Source organism: Lathamus discolor, chromosome 15 (genome assembly GCF_037157495.1).
Source record: "Lathamus discolor isolate bLatDis1 chromosome 15, bLatDis1.hap1, whole genome shotgun sequence".
Taxonomy (NCBI): Eukaryota; Metazoa; Chordata; class Aves; order Psittaciformes; family Psittacidae; genus Lathamus; species Lathamus discolor.
The window spans coordinates 8,744,591-8,760,582 of record NC_088898.1 but is presented as its reverse complement, the minus strand read 5'-3'; the positions used below and the strand labels follow the sequence as shown (position 1 = coordinate 8,760,582).

At 43.3% G+C, this 15,992-nt stretch overlaps 1 long non-coding RNA gene across 1 annotated transcript in view; it reads right to left on the bottom strand.

Annotated features, from left to right (window-relative positions):
- LOC136022519 (uncharacterized) overlaps positions 1–15,992 on the bottom strand; it is a 78,545-nt gene that overhangs the window by 12,866 nt on the left and 49,687 nt on the right. Inside the window, exon 2 of the long non-coding RNA XR_010616193.1 lies at positions 12,582–12,739. This is a non-coding gene — a long non-coding RNA (uncharacterized LOC136022519). The remainder of the gene's footprint in view (positions 1–12,581; positions 12,740–15,992) is intronic.

The following is a 15,992-nucleotide window of genomic DNA, read 5'->3' as shown; positions in this document are numbered from 1 at the left end:
AAGAAGAAAAAAAAGAAGAAAAGCTGCACAGCCTTATGTTTGCTTCCACGGTTACAGAAAAAAATGAATAAACACTTGATCTGGCACTTTGCTAGTGTCAGCCACCAATCCTTGTATCACTGGGCAAACAGCATTATGTTTCAAGTAGCAATAGTGACTTACATAGAATCTGCAAGTTTTTTCTCCACCAATACTGCCCCTGCCACCTGAGCTGCATGGCTGAGCTGCAGCAGATCTGCTCAAAGATGCAAGATAAATCATCAGAGTTTATAATGGGATGCATACAGGTAGCTGCCTTCAGCAGTGAGATGCACTATACCAAGTAATTAACAATGGAAAGCACAAGAGTCCTCAGATTGTGTAACAGGGCTCAGCAAAGCATCGTGAGGGACAGTGAAAACCAGCCAAGCTTCTTGTAAACCAAAAGGCTGACAATGAAAACTCAGTGTATTCTGAAGGAAATGTTAGCTCTGACAGACAGAACAAGTTGCAAAACAAGCCATCTGGAAACCTCAGTGACACTAAAGGCAGCTTCCAGTTGGGAAAATGGATAGGATGGTTCTTTGTAGCACTTACTACCACCTCATGCTGTGACGCCAGTGTAATCAGGCAGAACAAACTACTGCAGGGAATGGAGCAAAACCATGGATGAAATCATGCATCTTGGGAAACAGAAATACAAAGTGATCTTTCTCACTCCTAAACTGAGCTGAGCCCAAGGGGTACAGCAGCGTGCACACTAAGCCAGGTTTCTGTGCTCACAAAAATGGAGTGAGTAAAAAATGCGAAAAATTCCTTCCGGTGAAGTTTGACTTTAAAAGGGCTGGTTATCACAGTCACTTTTGTGAAGATTAAGCAAAGGTTGCCCCTACCATGACTTTCAGTGCAGCTCTCAGAGCCTGAGATCTGCCTTGTGTTGGGTCATGCCTATGCAATGGCTCCATTCAAACGCAAAGAAGCAGAACTCATCTTTCTTCTTGTTCATTGCTGATAACGTTCAAGAGCTCAAAGCACTTACATTGCCTATAAATAATGCACTCGTTTGGATATGAGGGGAACAAACCTAAAACTTCTCAAAAAATATTATTTTGGGTTTCTAATCCGCATACTTCTATAAGGGACAGCAGTACTTCATCTTTCCCCATACTGGCTCCTGGGGCTACTAATCCTTCTCCAAATGTTGCTTTTACACAAGAATGGAAGTGCAGGGATGCTCTGGCATGCCTGTGCACCGCACCCTCTTCTCCCAAACGGAATGTTCTTGGTTATTAAAGCAAAAAATTGTCTTGTCTTAATCATTCACCTCCATTTGCACTGTTAGTCAATTAGGAACATGCAACTTTTCAGCAAGGGATGCACACTCCATCGCAATTTAAATTGGATCCATATGTTCAGAAAGAGCATCTTGCACCCCAAACCACATTTCAGACCTGATTTAGTTATCCTTTTTTTCACTTCTGGAAGAATCTTTCTCTCTCTAAGTTTTCTTCTCCTTGCAGTCTGTTGTTCCCTTGTTTACTTGGTACAGATTGTATTATAGCAGCAAAATTCTAAGCAGAAAACTTCCATTTATTTTGACTTCCTTTCTGTAAGATACTTAAGAATTCTTCCTATTTCATAATAATGGTGATAAACCCAACAACACTGTTGCAACACTCAAAAATTATCCTGCCAAACATCTCAAAACTTAGAAATACTTAGAATAAGTCAGTCCAAAGTTATTCTCCAAAATGTTCTGTTCATTTCTAGCACAGGGCACGGCTTTGGGCCATTGTTCCATGAGGCAAACAGAAATTATTTGCAGTGGCGATGTACGTCAAAGCAAATTTCTCAGAGTCCTACTCAGTTCTAAAGTCCGGCCAACATGAAGATGCTTCACACATTACAGCATCGGGGCTAAAAGAAGTCAGTGCCACATCTGCACAAGACAGCAGGCTGCTTACAGCAGTGAGGATGTAAATCTCACTGACACTTAAACTTCTCTGGGAATGCAAGCGGGACGTTGGAAGCAGAATAACTTATGTCTGCCACCAGCTTCCAAACCCAGAATATGAGGCAGTCCCAGTACAGATGGAAAAGAAACACAAGATCTTGTGTTCCAGTAACTAAATCAGAGATCAGAGTAACATGATAAGAACTACCCCTGCAGTCAATGCAGTGAGTGTCACCCTCCTAAATGGGACAGAGTTACTACTATTCACCTTTGCAAAGAGAGGGTAACTTGAATCTGACTTCATCCACGCAGCCACTGGCTAATGGGACATTTCTCTTCCTCAGACTTTCCCCATCAGTTCCAGTCAAGGGGAGAGAGCTCTTCCAGATAGGTTTAATCAACAATGCTCCATTTCCAAGAGCAGCTTTGGAAATCTACCAAGCTTATTAAGATGTCCCAGTCATCCATCAGTCTTCTTCTGTTAGTAAAATGACTCTTTGCATGAAGTGGAGCGTGCAGCTCATTAGAGAAGTCCTGACAGCATTTGTAGCTTGGCTCTGAGAAACCAAGCACTGACACTTCAATACAAACACCATCAGCAGTGGGTGACTGGGTAAGTTTGAAGATGTTGCTGCCAATAGGAAGAAACTGTCAAACAAAACAAACCGCTTGGAAAACCCCGTTTCAGGAGGCCAAAGAACTGTGGCCATTTTCACAACTGACATTAAGAGAAGCCCCGCTTTGCTCATGACTTCCCTTTGCTGGTTTGGGCTTTTGGTTTGTTTGGAGGTACTTTGGTGGCCCATTCCCAGTCTTCAGTGTGTGTCTGCAGAAAGAGCAGCATTCCCACCAGCAATGCAGACCAGAATATCCAGTCAACATCACCACCACTGGGAGAAACCTGGTCTCAGGAAGCCATAAAGTAATTGTTGGAAGCTTCACATCTGAAGGCTATTAAGTTGCTTTTATTATGATTTCAGGTTTGTTTCAATTTAGTGTCTTTAAAAGAACCAAGCCTCATTTGCCATGTAATAAATGTATATAAAAATATAAATATAAATAAATATAAATATTATAAACATAAAATAAATATAGATAATATAAAATACAAAAATATATTAAAAGTATTTTTGAAACTGTTAATTACCATAATAATAATAATAATAAGACTTCAAAAAGCAAAAGCCATTTGTACAGCATCTTCCCTTTGGAATCCAATGTTCCTAATTGCCATTTTTTCATTGCTCATCATCTTAGTTCACTAGGGGGAAGGAAATAAGAGTCTGATCTTGTTCTCGCATCAAAGTTGATCTGAATGTCTAAGCCATCTACAAGCTCCAACACAGGGTGCAGTCAGATTTGTTTCATTTTCTTATTTTCCATTAAAAATGGAAACCTGAAGCCACAATATTTTCCCACCCTGGATTTAGTGTATCCCAGGAAAGCCTGCTACCCAAACATTTTCATTTGTAAACCAGTAAGTTCAGACTATAGCCGTTTGCACTACAATAGAAGAAATGAATGCATCAATGCACAGTCATCTGCTGCAAAACAAGCTGCTAAAAAGTAGATCCATATTCACCCTTTGGGCTTCAACCCGTAAACAAGAAGAAAAGGGGAACTCAAAACCATGATCTCTGTTATTAATTCCTCTCTCAGCAAACCCCTGTAGGCACAGACATTATTAGCGAAGATTCAAGTTTTATGCTTTGATCCTTATTATGACTGGAACCTCTAAGCTCTACCTAGGTGCTTTTAACAGATGACTTATCTAGAAGATGCACTGCTTTAGCATACTAAGTTGAAAAATACCCTGGCAGATGGTAGAGCATTTCTCTTCTCAAGTCTCACTCATTACTAATGCTGCTGGTTTGCTGCTACTTCTGTTGAAGACATTGTGCAGTGACAACCCAGGGCACAGTTTTGCTTGGCCAGCTCTGCACCATGCTCACAGAGCTTCCCCTGCGAAAACCACAACCTCACTGCCTTGCTGAAGGTTTTACTGACCTTTCTCAAAAGGCCACAGCAGCTACTTTATGAGAGTTGTGAGGAAGAGAGGGGAACTCAATCACCACAAAGTATTTATCTCGTTATTTCTTAGCTATTTCCTCATTACAGCTAATCAAGAGCTCCAAGGAATAGGCACTGAGGCAGGCAATGTTGCAGGTGTCAGGAGAACCGTCTGTAACTCTGGGTTAAGGTGGGGATGAACAAGAGGAGCAGAGAAGACAGGAACTCACATAGTCTTCAGCACTGTCTCTTCTGTAGTTGACCACTTACAATCAGAAAGCAGCGACCAACCCAGGCGTGCAAGGGCAGCTTTTGAGGAAAGCAGCTCTTCACTTCCAGCCCACTTGCCCTCTGAGCAGACAGGCAAGAAACCACAACTTTCCTACTAACCTCCGACATCCAGGCGTTGCTAAAGAGGAGATTTCTTTCCTAGGGAACTTAGGGGGTAATAAACTTCAGTTAACCCTTTGGTTGTTTGGCTTTCAGTTTGCTCCACGGCTGTATTTGATGAGAAAGCTACAGCCAGGCCGCAGCTCCTGATTTGCCTTGCCCTACCTGCTGTGCTTGGGCTGAAACAGAATAAGAGCAGCTAAATCCAGTCAGAAACCAGAGTTTCACTGTCACCGCGTTCCCCGAGCAGTGTCCTGAAACTCAGGAATCAGTGGGCTTCTCTTCAGCATTGCTACACCATGCTGGCTTTGTGCTACAGTTAGATTCCCCGCAGATGCGTTCGGGCTTCCCTGCCCTTTGTCACATCTGGGTATTAAGCAATTTTCCTCCCTAAAGGAAAAATTAGTCAGGAGTTTCTGGAAGCGCTCAGCATTGTTGTACCCGGAATTCATTCGTACACAATGCACGATTCTGACCGTGAAGTTCCTTTTCCAAGGAGCAGTCCGAGGTGTTTGCTTTAACAACAGTAATCCCTGCAAAAGCTATCAGCTATCTGCAGTGATCTGCTCCCTCCTGAGATATTTTTCTGCTAAAGACATTACTGTCTCACAGGAAATCATTACCTTCCATGCATGCACTACCTACCTCAGGCTTTTTGGTCACATTGCTACCAAAAGGGAAACTCAAAGTCATGCCTAAGCTGGGATGATCATTAGCTATTTGTATAGGTAAAGTACCTTATTCACATGCTGACCACCCAGAGACACCCCCTTTGTCGTCAGCTGGAAAACACACCGGAACTGCCTTGTTTCTTTTAAAAATAACGTTGAATAAAGGGCTTCTTCATTTCAGGCAGCTACTGAGGAAATTAGAGTATTTTGTGATCTGTTCCTTTGGATTCCCTTCTAACATCTCCATTTCGTTCAGAAAGCTGCCTTGGGTTTGTGCTGTAAGCAATGAAAATCCCCCTTCCCAGCAGGAATAGAAACAGTGGTGTAAAAAGATCAACCAAAGGAAGCCACAAAGAAAGCCTGCAGGCACATATGGAACCCTGTGCAGCAGCACAGCAGCTTGTTCCACATGTGTTCCCTGTGCAGCCAGTCTCTGCCAGCACTGGTTGTTCTGCTTCCTATCTTACCTACATCACTTTTTGGCAAGGGAGCGGTAAAGAACGTTTGCAGAGCAAGGTGCAGAGCAAGGTGCAGCTCCATGTCCATAACGGTACCACAGTCTGTAATCAACTCAATTCTGTCTCCTATATAGAGCAAGGTAAAGTCTAAAAACCGCACTAAACTTCAGAGATAGATCCAAAGCCCATGAACATTTGTTCATCCAGATGTGTAACCATTACTTACTTATGTACGTGTTGGTATATGCTGACTACAGAATCATAGACTCATAGAACAGTCAGGGTTGGAAAGGACCTCAAGATCATCTAGTCCCAACCCCCCCCGCCATGGGCAGGGACACCTCACACTAAACCATCTCACCCAAGGCTTTGTCCAGCCTGGCCTTGAACACCACCAGGGATGGAGCATTCACAGCTTCCCTGGGCAACCGATTCCAGTGCCTCACCACCCTCACAGGAAAGAATTTCCTCCTTAGATCCAATCTAAACTTCCCCTGTTTCAGTTTTAACCCGTTACCCCTTGTCCTGTCACTACAGTCCCTGATGAAGCGTCCCTCCGCAGCATCCCTATAGGCCCCCTTCAGGTACTGGAAGGCTGCTCTGAGGTCTCCACGCAGCCTTCTCTTCTCCAGGCTGAACAGCTCCAACTTTCTCAGCCTATACCATTTTAGTAAGAAGTAAGATGGCACACCAGTCTGATTTTTTGCCTTTGCCCAGAATTTTATGGATATACCACAGAAATGCGAAATACCAGAGTATTCCAAGTTACAATATATGTGTAACAAACCTTATTTAAAAATCTTGCCTTATAGTTGAACTAGATCACATCTGTATGGACTGAGGCAGTTTCCAACTCAGAGTATGAGTTGTAGCAACTGCTGTAACAGGGCACAGAGCACAAGTTACTATGCTCTGCCTCTCTGCTAATGGGGATCTGAGCTGGCACAGTGTCTCTCTTGGAGCACAAGAAGTGCAAATAGGGTCTGTCTGCGCATGTGCCCTTGACTCCACACTGCTATAGGGAATCTTTTTGCTGTTTAGCCTGTAAGAAGCTATAACTGCTTTGTAAAGGAGTTACAAAAGGAGTTATAAAGAAGCATTCTCAGGTGTAAGGAATGCAAGGCAGAAGAAGAGGAGGAGGAAAGAAGGTAGAGACTGGGGCAAAGAAAGGGAAGAAACAGAAGAAACACAAGCTTTATTGAAAAGTAAACTATACAAAAAGAGTGAGGTCTGGGTCTGCTGCAAGACCCCATAGGAGCTTGCATACTCTGAAAACGTAACCGGAGAACAGTTTCTTACAGGCCTGACTCTAGATTGTGGCATCTTTAGTGGACAGAGCAGCATCTTGAGGGGACATCTGGCAAAGGCTCAGGTAAGCAAGCAGACACAGAGGATTTCTGGTGAGTCTTTTAGGGAAGAGGAAGCATTCTGGACCATGGAAGGAAAAGGAATAATTCAAAAGTGAGACTTGAGGTGTTACAAACAGACATTAGTAAGAGAGTGTAGCAGAGTTTGAGGGGCAGAATCACCATTGCTCACTGAAAGACAGAAGTAAAATGATTCAAGAGGGAAGTACAGGGGTGGTATAAAAGCCAACAGCAAATCTTTGCTCTTAAATCTCTTTTTAGGGAACTTACATGCGAAAAAGGCTCAAGGGGAAAAGCAGTGGCATTTAAGTGGGGTGCTGCATTATCCTTTTAGCATTTCCATTCATGCTTGCTTCCCTTTCTTCTGGCTGTTGGTAGGCCTGGGCTTTAGGAGAGGTGGCTCTCTTCTCCCTGCTGCATTGTAACTGCCATCAACATCTGTAATTGCACCACGCATGCAGCAAGCAAACATTAACTTTTATGGATACATCACTTTGATGCCAACACCAGTAACTAACTTGTAATTTAAAGCACTTCATTCCATTCACTGTAATCAGTGAATCAGCCTGCAAGGTTCTGCCAGCTCTTGAAGTTATCACAGTCCAAAAGGCCCTGAGGATAGATACAGAAAGAGAGGATAACCCAGAGTCTTTAAAAGTCTATGCTAGAAAAGCAACGCTACCAACAGCAGCTCCTCCTTCATTAAGTACTAAACCAAACACAGTTTCTGCCACCTTGCTGTCCCTGCAAGTCTGTCTCACTAATAAAAACCTTTCCCAAAGCAGCGTTGGCCTCAGCTGAAATACATTCACTTACTTTTTCCTAGCTATACAGAGAAACATCATCTCACTTCTCAGCTTGAAAAGCACAACTCGCCTTTTCAATCTCCTCCATCAAGACAAATCGATCTCCACTAAATAGAAAAACAATAAAGCTCATATATCCCTGCCCTTACCGATTCTAGGACACAGAAGACTTGGAAATGACAAAGTTTCTTACACAAATCACAGGTCAACAACATTTATTATTGTATTGCAATATCAATGACTCATCGATTAGAACACATTTAACATCCTTTGTATCCATCACTGTGAAACAAAGATCTTTGACTCTTGCTATTGAGCATAGTGTCTCATAGTCCAACGGTCAAACTTTTATAACCTCCTGGGTTTAGTACTCCCCCCCTCTCATGCTGATGTCATTTGTGCCTTCTTCCCACATCCTTTGTTTGCACCTAAGGCCAGTCATCTAATTCCTGTCAGGTTTGCAGCTTTAAGTCAGAATTTAAGTCAGATCCTCTTTGGAATGGGGAGATACATATCCACTGATGACTATGAGACACTGTGCCAAATAACAAGAGTCAAAAGGCAGCCCTTTGGGTGAGACAGAGATAATGTATCTTATTTTGTGGAAACAGAGGCACCCAGAGGTTAAACATCCTGCCCAGGGCTTCAGGGAGTCACTCTGAAGGCAGAGGCTGGCCTGGGAGCCTTGTTCCTTTGCCCTAATCAATTCAGCACTTTTCCTCTTCAGGATTTATTTCCTCTTTCATCCCTGATGACTCAGCTACTGTCTAGGAAGGACATTAGATACTACAGAGGGGCTAATTCCTCCTTGACACATGCTGTAGGGTATAACATGACCCAGTGTTACCGAGATAATCAGGCCCTTGTCTCAGTGTGCTAATTGAGACAAATGGTGTAATGAGTCATGTTTAGGTGTCTGCTTCAATGTTCCCTCTTTGTTTTCTGCTCCCCAGATTAATGCCTTCATTCCTTGGAGGTGACTGCCGATGCTCCTCCTCTCGAGGCACCACTGCTAGGATACTGTGTGTGCTTGTACTATCTCATTTGCAAAATATTCTGCTTATTCAGATTTGCTATTTTCAGTCTTTGGAGAATTCTTTTTCTATGCCAACTGTTTCTGAGGTTAAAAGCAAATGAGAAGAACAGAATCAAAACAACAACCCCCTTTCCGGCCCCCTCTTTAACATTTGAACCTAAACTGTGAACTCATCACTTATAAGCTTTGCCATTTAGGATTATGTTGAAATGATTTTATCAGCCCAACATTAGTCAGTTGTTAATCAGGAGTGTTTCTATCTGACTTCCAATATGGGAGCCCTTACTCACAAGGACATGGATGGAGGAACAGAGGACAAACAGTGGTACCCAATTTTTACAGCAGGGCCTGGTATGTGGTATTTGCCATGTTCATGTTTTCACTTTTGCAGGGGAGAAATTTCCCCACAACCAACTGCTTGAAGAAACACCATCTAATCATTCCCCCAGAGAGCAAACCCACAGCTTCCCAAGCTGAAAACACAGGCAGTTAAAATGTGAGCTAAAACCCTAAGACAATATTGTGACACTTCCTCACTAACAGACAGCAGAAATTTGGGACCACCTACTTTCCTCTTTTCATCCCAGTAGGTTGCATCCAGAGCACAGCAAAAGGATTTCCTTTCATGTCCCTAGCTGTATCTCAGGCAGCTGCCCCAGTCTGGTTTCTCCCCAGCTGGTAAGGAGCACAAAGCAGTCAGAATCACTGTGACTCACCCTATATACAGGCCCAGTGGTCATACTCTTTGCTTGTGTCTCCACTGAAGACCCATCTCAAAGGTCTTTGCAAGCACCCATGTGCTTCTGCCCCTATTTGAGAGCAGCTAGACATGACCTTACTTCAGGCTAACAATCATATGGGCCCATTTACAAGGTCCCTCAAAGCCCCAGGCTTGTTGCATTGCTACACAGCTTCTAGACAAAGGCCAATTCAGACATAAGTGGCTCAAGCAGGCACTTAAATACACACATAATACCATAGAGCCAGGCTCTGCACTTCTTCAGACAGATCTATTTCTCTGTTGCAAGATCTCTTCAAGGCACAGAAAGGAAATAGCCTTTACATAGACACCTGCAATTTTTCTTTTTAAGGGCTGTATAATCCCATATATCATTTGAGAGCATTCAGCAGATGTGGCTGAATTCAACAGTTGCATGTTTTCCCTTAGCTTGCAGTCAGTGCTTAGAAATGAACAACTAGTCCTCTCAAATCAGAATGTTGTTTAGTGTTAACAGCAGAAGCTAAACTTACTAAAGCTAGAGGTTTTTTGACATAGTGAAAGGCATTGAAAGAATGCCTCCTTCTCAGTGGACATTAGAATCTTCCCCAAGACATCTACTGTGAATTGAGTCAAAGTATGAACAGAAAAAGGCCAAAACATCCCAGTGAGCTGCACTGTAACCATCCATGGTCATACCCAGCATCACTGAATTGCTGCATCTCAGGCACAGCCACAGGGGAGTTCAGCAAAAGCTGGTCAAGTATTTAACAAGAGGGCATAAATCTGTGTCTAGACAAAACTGAAAGTGAATACAGCGGAATTTACTGCTAAAGGCAGTAGTAAAAATGGTGGAAAATTGCTTCTTTTGACAACTTCTAAAGAAATTACCATGCTAGCCTTTCATAGAATCATAGAATCAACTAGGCTGGAAAAGGCCTGTAAGATCATCAAGTTGAACCATTACCCCAGGACTGCCAAGATCATGTATCTCATCAGAAACATCCATGTCTACAAACCCATCTACAACCAGAGTTTCCATGCCCCCCCCCCCCCCCCCCCAATGCAGTAGGATGACAGCCACACACAAGACAGGAAACACGTTCATATAGGACATGACCCATATGTAGGCTGACATAGCTTTATAATCAGCAAAACTTGGCTCTGTGCTTTCACTCCCATCTGAGACAGGTTAGAGGCAGACAGCACCAGGAGGGAAGCAGAGCACCCATGCCTTTGGATGTAAACAGCAGTCAATGATGTGGCAGCACATAGGATGTATGGAGGTGTTAAAGCCAAGTGGAGTGACAAATCTTAGCCCCAAGACAGAGCCTTAATTCTTTAGTAAAGTCCTCTTATGTGGGGTAGAACATATCCCATTTAGATAAAGATAGAAGCTGCCACTTAGACATCTCTTAGCTGGCCCCAGGCGTGTAGTTTCATTTATACCCTTCCTAACAGACTGAATTCCAAGCTTGTTTGGTTTTTGTTTCCAGCCTGGAAGTACGATACATAAACACAACACAATCACATCTGAAACAAGTTCCGATGAAGAAGTTTGTTTCTGGAAAGTGATTAAACTGCCACCAAAATATTTGGCTGCCAGTGTAAAGAAAGGGGGTTCCCCTCTCTGCTGGGCTAGTTAAAACTGAAAGACAGCTTTATGAGTTCTAAGTGTTTAAACAAGGACATGTCAGAAAGTTGAGTCTGAAACAACAAGAAAACATTTCTTTTTCCCTTTCCATTGCATGTTCTGTGATTTCCATCTGACCCTTGAAGGCTGCTGCTCTTTCAGGGACATAAATACCCAAAGGAAGCTCTAGATTTCCAGACATTACAAACTTCTTTTAATTGCAAGAAAATTATTCAGCTGATGTCTTTATATAGCCGATGGAGACTAAACCAGGCCATTAGCTTCATAAACAACCCAACCCTGTTTCAGTTTTGTCCCTACACCTGCACATCTCTTAGTGTACTAAGCTAAAAAGCTGGGTTATGTCAACACACCAAACTGAGCCTTATTGCAGCTAGGGAAGAGCAAACATGAGAGTAATTGAACTTGAACTTTCTAATGAATAAGTTGAAGGTAACAGCTGCTATTTGACATCTGGAGTTTAGTTAGTGGGGATTAGGAAAGTGCTAAGCACCCTAATACCTGCTCCTGCCTTCAGCCATTCTATCATGCTGAATGGGCAACAGCATGCTCAGCAAGCACGGCTTTGCTGTCATGTGTTCCAATTCAACACACTAACCCTTGAGGAGAAGCAGAAAATCTATCATTCCTACGCACACAGACGTTCTTATGGCTTTTTGGCTAAGTATGCCCACCATCCTTCTTGCTGCCAAAATAAACACAATTCCTGGGTTTTTATTTGAAGAACAATCCAATTACATGTTATTCGATTTGCACTGAATGTATCTGATCCTGCACAAAGACTTAAAAATCCAGATAAAAGAGGTTATACCAAAGGATTCAAAGTGAAGAGATGAAATGCAAGCCGATACTGGTTTCAAACCCAAGGTCAACATTACTTTGAGAAACACAGGAGAAGCCTGAGATGTCTTTTAGCTGCTGCCCTCCCTGCTCTTGCCTGCTTCCCTGCCCATCACAGATTTCAGCCTCAGACGGTCCTGAGTCTGGTCATCACGCTCAGGAGTACTGCCAAACCTCTGCAAGGACCTGTTACCATCCCAGTTGAGACCTACAGCTTCAAGAGACAGAATCTATTCTCTTGGAAGCCCTTCAGATCTCCTCCTCTGCCCCTTTTATTTTCCTTTGTTTTCAATGCAAAAGCAGTTTTCAAAAAACAAAGGGCCCAAGTGAATGATTTAATAAATTGTGGATCAAGTGAAAACCAAACTGTGCCATACACTTTATTCAAACAGCTGGAATACACATACATATATCTTTTCAATGGGCTTTAAGAGGAGAGGAAGTAAGGAGGGGATATGGAAAAGAAAGTGTTTTAAAGGCAGCAAAGCTCTATTGCAGATTTCCAGAGACCTCATGGGCAAGCATATTCCCCAGAGGGCAACGAATGAATGGGGACTACACACAGAATAGTTTTATGGCGTGTGGTAGGGGAGGTGGAAGAAAAGGTGTTTGGTAACAGGGATAGAAGGAAATGCCAGAAACACAGAGGGGAGAGAAAAGTGCTGGTGGAGACGAGATCACCCCTGTAAGAAGCTGACCTTTGACGGGGCTCTGCAGAGCAGATGCTGCAGTTCTTGCTCTGTGAATGTGGTGCTGGGGTTGGTAATAGGACGTGGCTGGAGGGGGTTTGCACAGGGAGCTCTTTGTAGCGGTATCTTTAATAGTCTCTTAGTCTTCCTGAGGCTGCTGGCAGAGGCTGGAAGGGAGGCAGAGGGCAGAGTCAGATGGAAGAAACAATTCAGAGGGCTGAAAGACAGAAGAAAATAACAGCAAAATGGATTTCCCCATGGGCTGCAGTGGCAAAAACATACACCAGAGGTTCAGGGGCTTGGGAAGTTGAAATGGAAGATTTAAATTCAAGGTGAGATAACAATTTCTTTTAGGAGCTCAGACTATTTACATTCCCCTTGTAGCTGTGAATGAGCCAGAATAACCCCGAGTACCCCTCCATTTTCCTGTACTGACAGGCTCAGCCTGTGCCAGCCAGGAAGCTTAAATCTGCATTTGTTTTCTGATCCACTGTCCCCTCTGCCCCTAGCAAAGCTGTACACAGGTAAATCATTCTGCCAACCTCTCCAAAGAAAATGCTTTGTCTTTCCTAGCATCCAAGTGCCCAGTGACCCAAACCATAACTGTGCTCCTGCATTAGCTCACTTCCTTTCATTTTCAGATCTTATTTCAGTGAAAATGGAAAATAACAGAAGCCTAAGGGCTCTCTTAGATGCGTTCACCTCGGAGGAGAGTTTGGCAGAAATGGATAACCCTGTTGCAGACTGCTGGGAGCTTGCTCAAGAAGCCACACATACACACACACCCCCCCACACCTTGCTGTGTTTAGCTTTTGCAACTGTTCTGATCCCATTATTTTAAACCTTGATAAATTCTGTAGGACATTCTGATAGTAACAGCTAAACTCTGAGTTTCTTGCTCCCTTTAAGGTATCTCTGCTCTCTGATGCCCTCCTCCAGACTGCCATCTCAAACTAAAGAAAAACATTGAGAATAAGTGAAGGAAGAAAAGTTAGAAATAGATGAGTAGTTTCCACACCCATCCCATGCATCACCAACAAATCACCATCAGTCAGTCCCTCCTGGAGATGAGAGCAGACAGGTACCTTTAGCAGAGCATCCCTACAAGTGTCACACCTTCAAAAATAAGTTTCACTGATTTTAAACAGCTCCTGTTTCCAAACATCAGTAGAGGACATGCTCACAACCACAGAACCTGGGACGACCTGGGAAGCACTTTGCTTACTTGCTTACTTCCTTAATTCTTTGTTCAGTCTTGTACATGTGGCTTTTACCTCTTGGTTTGGGTAACTGTTCCAAACGCATATCCTTGTATCTGTCCATACTGTAGCCACTTAAATACAAGGACTTTGGGTTCAGTGATGTGCTGATATGGCCTGCTGCTGCATCATACTGGTCAGATGTGCAGTGCCATATCTCCAGCTGCCACATACAGCCAGTCTGTTGATCTGACAGTACTACGTGGCACACACTCAAACTAGAGAGTGATTGTACCCAAGGATGCACTAGAATCCATACAGAAGCTAGTCAGCTGCTGTGGGGCTCCTCCTAAGTAAATACGCACCATCAGGTGTGTACTATGTGATCAGGTAGATCAAGTATAGGGCCAACGGCGAAGTTCTCTGGTCTGCGGTAGGGAGGCAGTCTGCTAAAGCTGGAGTCAGATCCTGTCCTGCCAAGTCCCAATTTCCTACAGAAATGCCTTCTTTGACTTTCTTCCATTTGGACACCACCTGCCTTTAATTCTTCTTTCCTTTCTGCAAGTAAGCAATGGCAAGCTGTATCCCTACTGAACATCGCATCTACTGAGAACTTCAGAAATCCGTCAGGATTTAGTCAGCTTCACCAAATGATGCCAGCTAAGGGAAAAACCACAAATATGCCCATGGACATAAAAGAGCCTGGTCCCCGTTTATATTTGTACACAGCCAGCTCAAGGGGAAGCAAACACACAAGGAAACAATTGCAGTTCAACACCCTTCTCTGTCCATTGCTCATTTTTAAAGCAGTTGTAACCTGCTTCTACACTCACAGGCTCAACAGATCTTCCCTGTTCCACAAGGAAGAAACTGGGTTCTTCCACTTAAACAAGTTAAAGCCTGAGAATTTGAGTACCTGCTTGGATGCAGGAGATACAGGTCTGAATCTTTTCGGGAAAAAGAGAAGACCGAGCCAGAATCTTACACCTGCCTCAATGCCCCAACTTATGGTCTGAGTAAAGGGAGGAACACCACCTTTATGACTCTCTGCCTTTCTTTACTTAGACTCCAAGCACAACAAATGTTTGCAGTAAAATTTGTTTCTTAAAAGATGGTTTCATTCCACAGAGAAATGAGAAATACTGAAAATATAATTTAATAGAAGTAGGTATCTAAACCGGGGCCAAGACTAAACAGGCAAACAGTTACTCAGACAATCCACCGATTAAGGCATTTTGGTTTTCTTTCCACTTCCAACCCAGTTTCTTTCTCCACACCCTTCTCCCAGTTCCCTTCTGATTTCCTCTCATTCTTTCAGCTTTCTCCACAGGGAGCTTGGCCAGGCCATTGCAGCTGCAACCATGAACTGTACCCAACCTTTGATGCAACTTGGTGTGCCATTAACTCAGAGTACCTTCATGGATACACTGGACTCATGCAAAGCCTTGACTTGCTGGGTTCCTTGAAGCAAGGCAGGACTTAAGCAGCAGAAACCTCCTATTTCAGGAGACATCACAGTACTTTTTTACAGGGACTGATGTCAGCTGGAACATGTGGCAATTGGAAAGACAACAGTTGTACTTTGGGAACAGCAGAAGTTGTTTCCTTTGCTTTGTAATTAGATCTTCAAGTTGGCCTAATCCATCTGCTACATAAACCCAGCATATTCTTCTTAGCCTCAGTTGCTCCAGCTGGAAAAAGACTGTCAAAAAGACTGCTCTAAAAGGTGTCCTTAAGCCTGTTTTGTGGCATAAACTCTAAAACTTAACAACTACTGGATCACATGTAATTGAAAAGAGTCCAGCAGTTAAACACTGCCTCAGGACAACAGGAGAATGAACATACCCTCTGAGCTCTGGAATGGGAATGTTATGAAACAGTTTGAATCCAAAAGCAGGAATCACCTGCACCTTCTCTCATAGCTAAGGTTAAAGTCATTCTCAAGAAATTACATAGTTCTAATTCTACCTGTTATGCTTTGCATGCCCATCTGGAAGCATAAACTCTAAGTCCCAGCTTTCCAGTAGCCTGTTGAGGAGACACCAACAAAGGGGCTTGTGGGAGTCTCAGTGTCTCCTATACAAATGTGGACAACGATGCTAATCTCTATTGAGAGCTACAGTGAAGAGTGCTACACCAGGACGTTATTAGCAGCAGGTGAGTACTTTCTGAAGATTTGTCCCCTGTTTTACAAGAAAATTGTGTCTGTAAGCTCTGGACT